We start from the raw sequence: 14,198 nt of genomic DNA, 5'->3' as shown, positions 1-14,198 counted from the left end.
TCCTAGGAGCTGCAGTGCTTATGATGGGATATCTCACAACCTTCCTGGAATTCCAGGAATTCTGCTTTTTAGCTTTATATTTTCCCATGTTAAACAAAGGTCGCAGAGCAATGCCAGTCTTTGAGTCCTTGCCTCTTGTACTTCACTCAGACACCTGTGAGACGTTTCCCCCCAGCTATCTCTGTGGTTGGTGACCAAGAGCTGACTGTAGGGAGTCTTTGCAAGTGAGAGCACTCACCACCATATACATTTCCTCCTAGCTGGAAAGTTTGCTTTCAGAGACGCATCCTGGTTGACAAACCCCAGCCATTCAATTAACTCTCAGTAGGTGCATTTCATATTACATCCTTACAAAGCCTTCATCATTTTCAGCATTGAAAAAAAAAAAAGCCTGTTGTTTCAGATGGCACTGCTTTTCTTTCTTTTATCTCTTACGAAAGTTAACTCTTATTATTGCTTTTTATATCTAACCAATCATTATTTTATTTCTAATAGTGCTTAGCCTGTCCCCTACTGTACATATTTTCATCCTGTATACATCATGATTACCAGCCTATTTAATTTTTTTCTCACTGGGACACAGCAACATCTTTTTTATTTTTGCGGTGCACCACCACCCAGGAACATTTCTACTGTCTAATTTTCACCCTGTGCCTGCAAGCTGATAAGTGGTTTTGGCTATCATGGGGGAAATCAATAGGATTTGTAGCACCTCAGAGGAAGTAATAAGTACTTTGCAGGTTTGGCTTTTAGGCCTTTACTTCCTTACTGATGAATTTTCTATACAATAATTCCTGAACTTCCTTTGCCTCAGGCTCTATCTAGAGAATCTAAGTTACTACTATGTGGAATAAAGTAAAATTAAATCCCTTTCTAATCTCAGTGCCATAATTTTTTACTGTTTAAGGCATGTGAAATCGTGTGATTTCATTAACAGACTGTTTGGGCATACTTGCTATTACAATCAGTGATACCTTAAATAGGAGACCAAGTCCTTGAGCAATCCCACAAGGAGAGTTCAAATGATTTTTAAAGAGAAGGTGGTTTAGGTGGATGAGAACTGCTTAATATGAACTCAGAAAAGAGTTTCCTCCCTATATTGATTAGCAATTACAAAGGATAATAATTATAGACAAATACCCGCATAAGCACAAGACTTAGTGAAGTAGCCCAGAGGAAAAGCTGTATTTTCCCTTCAGAAGGTAATATGTAGAAAGGTAGTAAGAACCACTGCATAGTTCTCATTAACAGATAGAAAGAGTGATTGCAGCTTCTCATCAATAGTTTTAAACAGTGTTTATTATATACTGTTTGATCTTTGCTTCCCATTAAAAATCATAATGACCTCAATAGACTCCCAAAGCAATTAAAGATGAGTCTGCAGAATCTTTTTATAGGGGTGACACTTTATAAGAAGTTGGAGGGTAAGCATTAATGAAAAGCACAAAATTAAAGTGGATATCTGAATTTAATGTGAGGTAAACATATGTCACCATCGATGTGTTTCTAGATACGCAAACTATGCAGAGAAATTTGTGAAGGGTAACTTTGGAGGAAGTCACAGGAGCAGTGGTAGAAATGCCAGTAACAGAAAGTGCATCAGAACTTGTGTGTTTTCCTTGTACTACCATTTTGGAATCAACCCATAGGGATTCAGTTTCTACGAGCTATTTGGATACAAGATACTGCAAGATATGCCTTCCCAATTTTAAGAAACTGTTGATTTTCATCCCTACAAACAGCATATTTATACAATAAATTCATTGTAATGAATCAGTAAGCTAAAAAAACCTGCTTCTTCATCTAAATGGTAATAACTAATGGGCCATTATATATTGTTTTAGGTGAGTTTCTGATCTCAGCCAAGAGATCAAACATAAGGAAAAAAAAAAAAGAGAGACTGATAAGATTGAGAAGAATGGAGAACATTTCCTAATACATTTTCATGGTCCAGAGATTACAATGTTGGTAAAGGTTTACAAATCTGAAACTTTCTAAATTAGTCAGAAAGAAAAGATGTTTATTATTAGGAAGATGTTCTTTCTTTTTCACTGGAAACCTGAAATCTGATTTGTTTGTTTGCTTCAATTTTGAAAGTGATACTAGTTGCAACACATTGGTCTGTTAGGAACTATGTGTAATATCATTTGCATCATCTGCATATTGTTTCTGAATATCAAGAAAAATGGAAAATCAATGTAACTCATGTCAAGAATCGTGGCTTTATGGGCATCAGGTTTTTTCAGAGATCCAAAATTTTGAATTATTGTACTTCAAAGAAAAAATAGAAATATTTCCATTTTCTTTTTTTCCCATGGACACATTCAGCATTTGTTCTTGGGATCCTCCCCCCTGGGAATGTTTTAGGAGGTGAGAGGGAAACTGGTGACTTTCCAGGTGTTTAGTGGGGTGGCTACCCCAAAGCTTCTCAGCCTGGACATGGAATGAAGAAGCTCTGAGGGCTCTACTTACAGACTGCAAGCTGCCCGAGTCTGTACTGTAAATCTGCAGCTGGGAGCTTGGAGATACCAGAAACGTGGATGAGCCCAGGATTTCTGTATGCTTGTCAGAGCACTGAAGTCCTTAGAGTTTCTAAGTGTGGGACCCTGCCCTGCAAAACTTGGCTTGGACCTTCTGAGAGCTGCCACTGGTAGAGAGGAAGGTTTGAGGAAAACATAACGTGAGGAAAACTTCAAGATATCATACTCTGAGCAGCAACTAGGCTTCTTTACATTCTATACAACAGATATTTTTTTAACTTTCCAAAGCAAATGATGAGGTACTCAGTAAGCAAAGAAGTCTATGATGTCTACTGGTCCCTGGAGGATCAATTTGCCATTAGTTGTCAGTGAATTAATTTGAGGTTGGAATTAATGATTGATTTTGGAAGTAGATGGCTTTAGGTCCCTTCCAATGCAAGCTCTTCCATGACTCTATGATCAAACAACAACAGCAAAATCTGTAATTTTTGTTGAAACCTATAGAATCTCTCATGTTATTCATACACATTGGCTCATCTCTAAGAGCAGATGTTATTCAAAAGGAAAAAAATGTACATTATTCAGATGTGAGATTTGTTCCTCACTTATCCAGCTGTGGGTATCTTTTCATCTTGAGAAATCAGTAATCCAGGTGGCTCAACTCAGAGTATATTATCTTGAAGCCGCTTCAGCTGGCTTCAACCAGGAGTCCATGTACAAACCCCACCATGAATAATACAACTATGATTTGTTCACAAGTTCTTTTTTTCATTCATATTAACTCACCATGAACCACTTGGTTAATTCAGCTGCTGTGCTCAAGTAGTTAAAATTTCCAGATAACTAAGAGGACAGTCTAGCAACCATGCACACTTTAATACAACTACACAGAGCCAAAAATCTTCCAAAGAGCTTCCAACACACGCTGTTATCTAATCTTTTTTTTTACCACTCAAACTATTACAGCAGTCATTAGGTCAGTGCAATGCCATTCTTCTTAATTATGTAATGTCAGCTGAGTGCCCAATTTATACATTTCAAAATTGTCACAGTTATGTTCTATATTTGGCAGGAAGTAAGCTTGCTGCCACAACATATTGATCTGAAAGACCTTCGTTTGATAGCTGTCATTTCAGAACCACCACACTGAATTGTCTTTCTTTTGCAAGTTTCTTTGCTGACAAAGCTTTGCGTTACTGTAGGGTGCAAGGTGTTATACACTACAGCAGCATGCAGAGAGTAAATTGGGTCAGAACTGTCCTTAGTTCCCCATGTCATACTGCCTAAAGATAGATGTGAGTTAGTTTGAAGAACAACATACGCATGAGAAAGTGCACATATGTCTTTCAGTAAGCGTCATGATAAAGATAAGAAAATGGTGTTATGAAAATGATGATTTTTGTATTTCAGCACTTGTCTCTGACATTATTTGTCAGATAAACCACAAAAAATAAAAATCTGACCTTTTTTTGTACTGAAACTTTGTGTGCACTTGTGTGAAATCTCTGTTTTTTAGGTGCTTCCCTATGCATTTCTGTTTTCTGTAGGTAAGGAGACAAAAAATAAGATAAATAACCAAAAAAATAGGAGAAACTATTTAATCTTTTCAATATTTCATGGAATCACAGACTCACAGGATGATTGGTTTTAGAAGAGATCTCTGAGTCCATCCAGTCCAACCCCTGTTCAAGCAAGGTCACCCAAAGCAGGGTGCCCAGGGGATATCTGAAAATATATGTGAGAGATGTTTTTGAGAAGTTTTCTGAGATGTGCTCATGTATGTGAGAGCTGCTACTTTTAACCTGACCAGAAATGTAAGAAATAATGCTGAAATAATTTGAAAAAATTTTATGCAAGAGAGTAAAACACGGTTTAATTTAAAGTAGATCTTTCAATTGAGTCAATCAGCTATCACTGGGGGGGGTTCAAAGGATGAAACTCTCTTTGCTACCTGAATGTTTTTTCTTTATCCCAATTACAGTTCTAGTATGTTCACTTCAAGCACTTTTAACTTCCTAATGCTTCTTCCTCTGCCTGTGCAGGCAGTAATTCCAGACAGATCAGTGTTAAAGCAGTGGCACGGGAGATGATGATCTCAGCAAGTGGTGCCCACTAACGGGAAGTGAGAGCAGTTGAATTAAAGCAGATCCCTTGGAACTTCAGATTACTATCTCAGGAAGGACAAGGCTTTTACCAGTGGGGTAATAGCATTAGGGAGTCAAAGGAGACAGTCCACTTTTATTTCACATTTCAGATGCCTTTTCTCAGAAGTTTTTCCTTCTGTGTGTTTGGAATTGTAGGTTAAATCTGCTCCAGACTAAGAAAAGTTCATGACCTCTCTCCCCTTCTTACCTTACCGAAATTAATACCCTTTTCATTCCCAGAGTGCTTATTCAACAGGAATGCCCAGATGTCATTTAAAAATTGTGGGAACAAAAGTCTTCCCTGGGTCTCCTAACTGTGTAGGAAGCCGTTATCATCATTTTGTACTTGAAGAGACACTTGTTACCTTTTTAACCAAAGTTTTCCTGTGCAAAATTTTCTTAAGCATCATTGCCTGTTGTCAATCTCTGTATAGGCCAGGGTACATAATGAATGTTTTCTGATGATTATAGACTTTACAGTTTGCATGTTATAAACCACACTTCATTGCCTGATGAAAGACTATTCTAAAGAAAAGACACAGTTCTCCTACTGTAACCACCCCGTCCTCTCCCAAATGGAGGACTTTTTACTGCCTTCTTAAACATTGCATCTACGACTGTGACAGTGGTGAGTAAGAGATCTATAAATGGGCTCGGGTGAGGAGTAAACATCATGTGGTCGTTCACTTTGGAAGCTTGCTGAGTGGGAGGCATTTACTGAACCTTTGTGCACTTGCTATAATCACTGATTTTCTATGAAGTGCTAATGGTATATGCTTGTTCTCTACTTCAGGAGGGCACTTCTTACAAAACCAGCTGCCTTATCAGAACCTTAGAGTTAAATATATAGGGTTGGAAACTGGATAAAGAGAAATTTTACATAGTCATCTGGCGATTCATGTACAATCTTTAATTCTATATTAGTGCCAGTGGTGATTTTGTTGCATATATGGAGGTACAGCCAACATCTAGATTCAGTTCTTATTTCTTCTGCATTCAACTAACATGCTGTAGAAGAGCAGAAAATAATGACAGTTTGGGATTACTGGTGAATAAAATAAAATAAAATAAAATAAAATAAAATAAAATAAAATAAAATAAAATAAAATAAAATAAAATAAAATAAAATAAAATAAAATAAAATAAATAAAATAAAAATAAAATAAAATAAAATAAAATAAAAAATAAAAGGAAATGCAACATTAAAAACTTTGGTTTGGTTTGTTTGTTTGTTTGTTTTTAAGTGAGATTTTGACAAAAAACTTAATTCCATGATTCAGGAGAACTTCTAAGCTTGTGTTTAGGTCTGTCCTTAATCATGACAACATTTAAGCTTGCGTTTTCTGTCAAGTACATACCTTTCTGTTCTCTTTAAAAAGCAGCATTGTTCAACAGAGTAAGGTTGATTGAAGTGGCAAAAGAGGTAGATAAGCTGCAGTAGCTGAAAGAATAACCAGAGAACATAACTGTAAGGATTATTATACCATAAGCAATCTTTTTTTTTTTTTTTTTTTGAGTTTACAGACTCCCATTGATCTTTGAGGAGTTTGAGCTCTAAAAATAACATGCCTCTGGTAGCTGGAAGAGAGAATTGTAGCTGGCCAGAAGGAGGTCTGAGTGGATTGAAGCATCACGGGGAGATAATAGAGGGTCCACTGACTGCAATTATAAGCAACCAGAGAGCGGGAAGTACACACAAGAAAAAGATAATATTATTAGCAGGTGTTAAAATAGCACTACTTGCAAGCAGTGTGCTTTATACATAATTTGAGAACAAGAATTGGGCTTTATTTTCCTCTGCATCTGAGCTCTAAGATGAGGCTTACCATGCATGGCACTTGGGTTGGTCCTGCATTTGAGTTGCAAGTGACGAGGTTCTGGTGGCTGTAATAATGTTTTGCTCCTCTTGTTAATTAATTAGTCTTCATAGAATCATAGAATGAATTAGATTGGAAAAGACCTTAGAGATCATTAAGGTCCAACCCCCTGCTGTGGGCAGGGCTGCCACCCTCAGATCAGGCTGCCCAGGGTGCCATCCAACCTGGTCTTGAATACCTTCAGGAATGGTTCATCCTGGTATATAGCCTACTAGAAGATTGGTTTTCTCTGGACTAAGGCTGCTATGCCTCAGTTGTGACTGGAAGGACTGGAGGTAGCAGGCTTTTTGGTGGATGTTCTGCCTAAAAGAGTCCTGTGCCATTGGAGGGGGAAGAAAAGAAACGTGTTCAGTTTGATGAGATGTGATGCCAGCTGGGATACTTAAGCCTTGAGGTCAAGATATTAAAGGATATTAACCATGATTTCAGCAGGCAATAGAAATCAAATATCTGGGAGCAATGAGTGGAAAAATGATTGAGAACTGAAGAAGGACAAGAGAGTACTTGAAGAAATGGAGTATGCAGCTGAAAATAATCCAACCTGCTGCTTGAGTTTTATTCACACAACAATATGGCATGTGACATTTTGTTGTTTTAGTTTGTAAGTGCATTGACATGCCCACAGAGAAGCAGGGGCAAGTAGGGATCTTTCATCTCATCCACAAAATCACCCTGACTCTCACAACAGAAGGACAAGCTCTCCTGTAACCAGTATAGGCCATATACAAACTCACAGGCTGGCTGAAGCTGGAGCACCCCTAGAGATCACCTGTCCTGACCTCTGCTTGAAGCAGGGGTCCCTGCAGATCTCTGAGGGCCGTATACAGCCTCTATGGGCAACCTGCTTCAGTGTTTGACCACCCTTACATCAAAAAGATTTATTTTCCTGTCTACATTAAACTCCATGTATTCAAATTTCTGTCTCTTACTTCCTATCCTCTCACTGGGTAGTACTGATGAATGTTTGGCTCTCTTTTTTTCACACCTGTACCAAGATACCTGAAGGCTTGGTGTCTTGGTGGGCACAGTTGCTATAATGGCCTCAGGAAAAAAGGAAAGGCTAAACTACTTGGAGACATAAGGTAAGAAAAGATAAGCATCCAACTCCTACACAGGGCAGATGTCTCCTATAGGATGGCACTTGGAGGAAATACAGCTTTAACCATGAATCTGCTAGAAAGGTATAAAAAAGTCACATAACCTATAAAAGAAGATGCTGAGTCACAGCTGTCACTCACTCCATGAATCTGCCCACAGTATATTTAGAAACAGCCTGACATCATCCTCTTTCAGTGGAAGGATCTGAAAATTTGTGCCACCAAGTGCTGAATTGTATTTCTATGTGCCCACTGCACTGAGCACACCGGTGCTAATAGATACCCTCTATTCTGAGCCCAGGCATGAACACTTGCATTTAATCATAGCTAGTAATATTTTATCCACCCACTGCTGCAAAACAGTCACCTTGTGATATTCAGGAACAGGCACAGAACAGTTTGAAAGAGAATACTCAATTGAAATATAAGAGAGCGTGTGTAGGCAGGCAGTAATTATACAGGACAGGATTACACGTGCATGCGTATCCTGGGGAGCCATCAAATACAGCTTTAAAGTTTGATTTTGTTTCTGAGATCCGAAGGATAAGTACATAAAATTACCTGATTGTGGGGAAATTTCAGTTTTAAGCAGACTAGCACACTGCATCGCTGAGCCAGTTTAAGAGTTGATTAAGTTTGATTGCTAATGGTCAAAGAGCATGCTAGTAGTGCTGTGTGTTTTTTTCTTTTTTTATCTCTTTCCTCTGGACAATTACACCTTCTCCCTTTTTCAACTCCAGTTAATTATCTTTAGACTTCTTTATTCAAATTACCAAAAGTTCCAAGGAGTTCATATAAGGATTTTCTGAACGGCACCTCTTTTTTCCACCAAACAGTCTCTTCTAAATGCTAAGTAGTCTGAGTCTTTTGAATGTCCCTCCAATACTCGCTGAAACGTGTTCGGCCCCAACATTAAGTGTAGCAAACCCCCAGATCAAATGACGTATTGTGAAATATAGAAGCTTGCCTTTTTTTTTTTTTTTTTTTACCATCCTATGGCTTTTTCTTTACTTTCTGATCATTCAGTACAGATCCATGAATTTGTGAAAATTAAAATATATATATTCCTCCACCCCAGATACTTACATCTTACCTCGTTAAACATACACTCTAAGAAAGTTAATGTCTTCAACAACTGAAAGCTATTTTCAAACCCCTTTCCTCAGTACTGAGGCCTGCCTGGAACAACAGATATAAATGGCAACCTCTGATACCTCTTAACTTCAAAAGGAACAGGAATAGACCCTATGCTGTTTCAAATTAGCTGTGACAATGCAGGAAAGAATTGCTGCAGACTGGTCAGTGGAAATTGCTCATCATTTCACAGACAGCAGCTAACACCGCCTTAATCTTCTTAACATAAGTAAATAAATTAACACTTATGGATTATATACAAATACAACAGACACTATTGTGCACCAAGAGTTTTATTTGTGGAATGGAACATTGCTCCTATGAGGAAAGGCGAAGGGCTGGGGCTCTTCAGCCTGGAGAAGGTGACCTGATAGTGGCCTTTCATTATCTAAAGGGGAGCCACAGAGAAGAGGGGAGCAGACTCTTTAGCAAGGTCTGTGGTGATAGAACAAGGGGAAATGGTTTCAAGTTCAAAGAGGATAGATTTAGGTTGGCTATAACGAAAAGATCTTTTACAGTGAGGGTGGTGAGGCACTGGCACAGGTTGCCCAGAGATGCGGTTGATGCCCCATCCCTGTAGATACTCAAGGCCAGGCTGGATCGGGCCCTGGGCAACCTGATGTAGCTGTGCATGTCCCTGTTCATTGCAGGGAGTTGGACTACATGGCCTTCAGAGCTCCCTTCCAACTTTAAGGATTCTATGAGTCTACTGTGTTCAGTGTTGGTTGATCCTGAAAATCAAAGCAGAAACAGAATCTATGCCATGGGCCTACTGTTGCCTTGTGCCACAGGACTTGCAGTCTGTGCCTGCTGGAGTAGCACTGGGACCCTCTGTGGGGCAAGCTGCAGTGTAAAAGAGTTCTTGAGCTTTTAAGAGAGTCAGGAAGTTTCATCAGATGCTGGCTTGGATAGTGGGAGGAAAAACTAGTGGATCAAGGTTTATTTCACTCCCACTCTGTATTCCCTGAGCTCAGGTGTAAACAAGTACACACAGTCAAAGCAAAATTGCAGGTGCTGAGAATATACTCCCCCTCACATCTCACAGGTACTTTTCTGCGTTCTCACGAAGTGTTTGTTAGTTCACTGATAAATTATTAATTTCTGGTCTTGTGTTTGTTATGCAGGTCTGAAAAGAAACCAGATGGATTCCAAGAATGGATATAATTTGGAATATTTTATATATTTGTATGAAGACTGAACTTCTTAATTCTGCAGCGCCCATGGGAAGCATCTTTTTATACAATTATGTCAACACTTTCTTCTTATCTATTTTGTTTAACACATAAAAGTACTGATGAAATAAAAGAGTACAATAACTAATGAGGATTGTGTATATATTCGGGAATTATTTTAATCTGAGAACAGAGAATAGCATATTTAGAAGTTTGAGAAGAAGTGGAATAAATGCTTTATTGAAGTATTTACAATTACTTTGGTTTCTATTATTAATGCAGGCAAAAAAAAGTTTAAAAATAACTTCACCAGGATGAATGAGGAATGTAATATCTAATTTCCTGTCGTGTATTCCTGGTTAGAGAACAGTAATCATGGATCATGTGTAACAAAGAGAAAAAACTGAAAGGGGTGGTCTTTATGGTGAGTTTAGCTAAATTCTTCTCTTACTGCAGAGCCAAAGTTTTTCTTTTTCTTGGGAATCTAAACATGCACCAGTGTTCTGATGTTTATGTTTCACCCTAACCTTGTACAATGAAAATACAAGGTGTGAGCTGACTGACAGAAAGCCTGCAATCTTTATATATAGGCTGTTCTGAAAGTAATACCTCCTATTTATTTCCATGGAAACTATGAAAGATACAAAGGGTACAATAACACTATTTGATAGAACAAATTCTCAGCTACAAAACACTATTTTTTAATACAGTCACCACCATTGGCTATGCATTTTCATCAGAGATGAACAAGAGCCTTTGTGCTGTGCTTGTAAAAATATGCACCAGCAGAGGTGACCTATTGTCACCGTCACCACTGCTGAAAGGCACCACGCAACACTTCACTGTGCTCACATCCACTGCTTGGTCTCCAGAAACATTCAGAAGCATTGATGAATGTCAATGGGTGCCATTTTTTCCACATAGAGGAACTCAATGACACACCTGTGCTTGCTATGCTCTACCATGTCAGATGTCATTGTTTCAGACTGACCATTTGCTGCCTGCCATCTGTCACAAGCAACAAAAAGTAATGGGATACTGGTGGGAAGGTTCAACCTCTACTGCCATACCACCAATACCATCCTCTATCATCATGAACCAACATAATAAAATAGGAGGTGTTACTTTCAGAGCAACCCTCTTATAAATAAACATGTCAATCAGCCTTGTAGGAACATGCTCCTGAAATTTAGGCTGAAGGATCACTATCTTCAAAAGCTCAAATAAAAGGGAGACATAAAAATATTAATGCTGAGCAAAAAACAATCTATTAACACTCCAACACATAGTGATTAGTCCCTGACATTCGTTTTATACAGATTGTATATAAATGAAGACTGTTTAATGCAGATTCTATTTTTGGAAATTAGATTTTATTGTTAGAAAAATTAATGTACTGTGTCCCCTTGGTCTTTGTGTCATTTATTTTGAAAGGATAAGAGGAGCTGTTTTGTACTAATATTCATCTGCCATTGATAGAAACTCTTCTACATTGTCTGAAACTCTGTGTGGCTCTTGTTTATTCAGTTAAAATAAAGATGATTTTTCTGGTTAGAAAACAGGTTTCAAGCTGAATGTTACTAACAATGACATCCATTTAATTCTAGTTTGCTACATGACATGATACAGAACCTAAATGGCAATGTTTTTGTATTTCAGGTTATTACAAGAATATACTTGAGTGTCTGTGTACAGTAAATTAGAAAGGAATCTTACTCGCTGTAATTTGGTTCTTGCATTTTTTACTTTCAATACATAATACCAACATTGCTTAGTATCCTGTTCCATCCTTATGTCCTTATAGCTGATTTCTCTTAATGCAACCCTTGCAGGGAACATCCCCAAAATACAGGCTGAAATGGAAACCTCCAGAGGCAGAACGCCTCAGGAGCACCTTTCATTAAATGCAGATGAGATTAACATGCCTATTCAATTAAAAAGAGTAATTTTACTATATGATGAGTTATCAGTCACTGATATTGGACTGCATTATTTCTGCCAACATAGAAATGATAAAGAGGAGAAAACACAATCCTTTGAACCAAAAGCTTGTTAAAGGCAAGACGCATCAGGGACTACGCTTTTGTTGTTCCTTACTTTAAAAATACTTCAGAGAATTGCAGAAAACTATGGCCATGTCTTTTCCCCATCCTTTCAGCAACAGGAACATTCCTGGCTGAAATTGCAGAGGATGTGGTAAGTTGGGAGCTATAGGAAAGACTCTTCCAATGGTTAACTGAGGTACCATTTAGTCTTGCTGACTCAGACTGCTCTGAATTTTCTTTCCCATGCAAAAGGTTTTGTATATAATTTTCCCTGTGCTGTCCTTTAGTTGGCAGATATCTATTACCTCCTTCTGTCAGCAAAGCAGTATAATGAGTTTATATTAAAGCATAGGCTCAGCGACTAAGCATCAGGAAATAAAAAAAAAAAAATAAGAGGTTGTGAAGGATCTCTGTCTCAGCTACCATATTTATAATATCCAGCAAGTCCTAGTCCTGCTACTTTTCATCTGAATATTACATAAAGGTCTGACTGTGAAAGGTCACAGACCAGTGAAAGATGTCCCGTTAACTTTGCAGTCTATTACATCTGGCATGAAAAATTTTAAACCCCAAATATTATATTTTTGAACAGATTTAAGAAAATATCGAGGTATTACAATGAAATACAAGACAACAGATCATGCTAAAATTATACCCATTTCACCTGTTACATGTCAACCTTTGTGGGTATGAACCGAACTCACTAACAGTTACCTACTGACACCTCACTAATGAGATGATAAGTGACCATCTCTAGGCAGTGAAGCTAGAGGAATGGTTCCAGCAAAATAGATATTTATCATAAACAAGTTGCAGAAACATAAACTCCTCTCCAGCCCTATATCCCTAATCTGTTTAATGAGGGACCTGTGAAATACAGCAAAATAACTGCATTTCAATACTACTTCTCTGCACTGTTCTCTTCATGGTGCTGCCATGACAGTACATTAAAGAGACAGTATTGCTGTGGTGTCACTGAGCTCAGTGCCTGTGCAGTGGAGGAAAAGCTTACTTTTCTATCTTTCGAACTGGTTCTCTGCACTTTCATTTTATTTATTTATTAGCCAATTTTGAAAAAGACCAAATGTTTTTTTTTTTTTCCTGAAAAAACTGCTCAACATCATGGTGGAGATAAAGCACTGCTGGAAAAACAGAAGTAGCTATTGCTGTGCCTGCCCCTCCAGCAAAGGATTTAATCTTACGAGACACCTCAGCATATTGCGTGGGAGAGTTTTAATTGTGGTTCACTGGGCAAAAGCATGATCTAATGATTTCTCTGATCATCTGCACAGAAAAAAAAAACAAAAAAAAACTTACAGGTAGCAAAAAAGTAATAAACATTGGTACCTGAAAGATTTTAATGCTTTTGAATATAATTCAAGTGACAACCGTGGTTTAATGATTTCCAATTAAAAGCTTATAATGCTTTTGCATTTCTAATACAATCAGTGCTGCTTGCTTTAGCACTCAGGAGGCTCTGCTTTATGCATTCTTGAATTATAGAATGTTTTTTTTATTTCTCTAGTGGCATAAGCTATTATATTTAGTAGCAAAAGGAAGGCCCCAGTGTACTAATCCACTTGCAAGCACATGACAGGGAGCTGACTTCCAGGCAGAAGCACCAACTGATGAAGGACAAAAGGCCACACCTGTGCAAAATACAGCAACAGAGAGCCCCATCTAAATCCTGAGAGGATATTCTCACAAGGCAACCTTCCACTGAAACATCTGTAGTTACATGCAATTGTGTTTATGGAAGTAAATTCCCAAAATCAAAGCCTTGAGGCACAGTTCACTGAGTTCAGTGGCATCTTACCAGGACTGAGTTCAGTGCAATCACATCAGCGATAAAGATGGCACTTTTATTTCTCCTGTTCTATGTTATCAGTAAATTATTTATGGGAATATGTAATAAAAATCCTGCACTTTGGACGTTTTGTATTATAAAAAATTGATGGTGTTGAGAGAAGAGAATCAGAAGGGGAAAGTCTGAGGAAAGCAGTTGTATTTTTGATAATAGCTCTAGGGCCAAAATATTGAAACAAATTCCTTTTGCCTATTTGACTAAATCCTAGTTTCCTTAATATGCATACATGTAAATTGAATAAGCTTTGGCTTTATAAGTGAAGCAGACAAAGTTATGTTTTTGGCCCCCAAAATATCCCTATTTCAGTAAGTGAGCTGCCTAGTACTACTGGTGCATGAATAACTGAAGAAAACTCCCTCAAAAAGTACTACAGCTTTTCTCC

General features: G+C 38.0%; 1 protein-coding gene across 3 annotated transcripts in view; it reads left to right on the top strand.

Moving 5' to 3' along the window:
• Positions 1–10,182, top strand: part of SMPX (small muscle protein X-linked) — a 39,751-nt gene extending 29,569 nt beyond the window's left edge. For all 3 annotated transcript variants that reach the window (XM_065741476.1, XM_065741475.1, XM_065741477.1), the window contains exon 5: positions 9,857–10,182. The gene's annotated coding sequence lies outside the window, so the exon portion shown is untranslated. The remainder of the gene's footprint in view (positions 1–9,856) is intronic.
• Positions 10,183–14,198: the final 4,016 nt, after the last annotated feature.

The sequence above is a fragment of the Cyrtonyx montezumae genome, unplaced genomic scaffold, assembly GCF_038088225.1.
Source record: "Cyrtonyx montezumae isolate F1298 unplaced genomic scaffold, pur_monq_1.0 scaffold_3, whole genome shotgun sequence".
Lineage (NCBI taxonomy): Eukaryota > Metazoa > Chordata > Aves > Galliformes > Odontophoridae > Cyrtonyx > Cyrtonyx montezumae.
Note: the sequence above shows the minus strand (reverse complement) of the source record. Positions and strands in the feature narration are given on the sequence as shown.